The sequence below is a fragment of the Cervus canadensis genome, chromosome X, assembly GCF_019320065.1.
Source record: "Cervus canadensis isolate Bull #8, Minnesota chromosome X, ASM1932006v1, whole genome shotgun sequence".
In the NCBI taxonomy this organism is placed as follows: domain Eukaryota; kingdom Metazoa; phylum Chordata; class Mammalia; order Artiodactyla; family Cervidae; genus Cervus; species Cervus canadensis.
In genome coordinates, this window is record NC_057419.1 from 113603994 (window position 1) to 113605625 (window position 1632).

Below are 1632 nucleotides of genomic sequence, written 5' to 3' on the forward strand. Positions count from 1 at the left end.
TTCAGGCCTAACCACCCAATCCATGGCTCTTTTTGCCCCAGCACAAAACCATTTTTCATTCTCTTAGTGTTTGGAACTTAAGGAAGAAAAAAAGTCACAGGCTGCTCGCTTGACTACAGTCAGCAAAATTCTCCAAGCTCCGGACTCTACCTCTGATTACACGGCCCCGGCAACTTAAGTGTCCTTTCCCTGCCCCCTCCCTAGCAACGTCTTTATAGCAGAGTTCCAGAAGGAGTCTTGAGAGGGCAATAACTCTGTCAGGCAGGCCAACCCCTGCCAGGGGAGCCCTTGGGTCCCCTCAGAGTATACTTCTCTCTCAACACTGTCTGCTGTGACTCTCGCCCTCCATTTTTCATCTCACTGCTGCTCCCCCTGCCAGTCCTTGTCATGTGCCTTCTGGAATGCCCTCCATTAGGAATAAAGTACCCAACGCTCTCAGTTGCTGCATGATGCCCTCTACAGCTGCCCCTTTCCCCAGTCCCTGAATCTCGCCCAGCACATCACATGCTCTGCAGCTGTTTCAGGTGGAGGCACACACACACACACACACACACACACCCTCACGCCCTGTATCAGGTGGCCTGAAGGAGGAGCTGGTACTCCACTCACTACCCACTGATTGCATTCCAAGCTCCTTACTGCCCCACCCTGCCCTGAACGCTAACACCCTCTCCTTCTCTGGTCCTCCAATGATTTCCTGATCACTCTCACACATTCAGCAAGGACTTGGGTATCTGCTTCACAGCTTCCTCTTCGCTCCCTCCCCTCACCACCCCCAAGCCTATGCTCCCTTAGCCCTGCCTTCGAAGCTCAAACAGGTAAGTCACCTGGAATTCGAGCCCTGCCTCCATTTTTACTAGGAAAATCAAGATCCTCAAAAATACAGTCTTCACCGTCCTCACCCTGCAGTCAGTCTCTTCCAGTATGCCATCAGTGCCCATGCCTTCCTCCTCTTCTCCAGCCCCAGAGCAAGTGGTGTTCCCTCCTCCCTTATGAAGCACGCCTCAGTCTACACCCAGCATTCTGCCACCCGCTTCCTGCCTCTTTCAGGGTCTACTACTCCAAGAGTCATCTTCCTCCACCATCTTCAGCGACTCGTTCTTCACCACCCTTTCGGTTCTCCAAAACCACTTTCAGGGACTTTCCCAGCCGTCCAGTGGTTGAGACTCTGCCTTCCAACGCAGGGGGTGCAGGGTTCGATCCCTGGTGGGGAACTAAGGTCCCACATGCCAAGGGATGCAGCCAAAAATTAAACACACACACACAAACGTTCAGGTTTCTCTTCTAGGAAACAGCTTCCCCCACCCCCCATCCACACCCGCCTCTACTACTGACACAATGTTTCTCTCCTCCCATTCAGAAGGAGTTTCTCAAGAGTCCTCTACAATCCCATCCACTAGTCAGCCAGCCAAACTGGCCTGCCCCCTGTTTTGCTATGACCTGCTGTGAAGCATGCTTTTGACATTTTTTAGTGGCTGAAAAAATCAAAAGAAGGCTGTTTTCTGACACGTGAAATCCAGTGCAATTCATACTTCAGTCCACCAGTAAAAGTTTATTGGACACGGCCAAGCACATTTGTCTACTGATTGTCTGTGGCAGCTTTGCAGACATAATACCAGCTTTGGTATTATT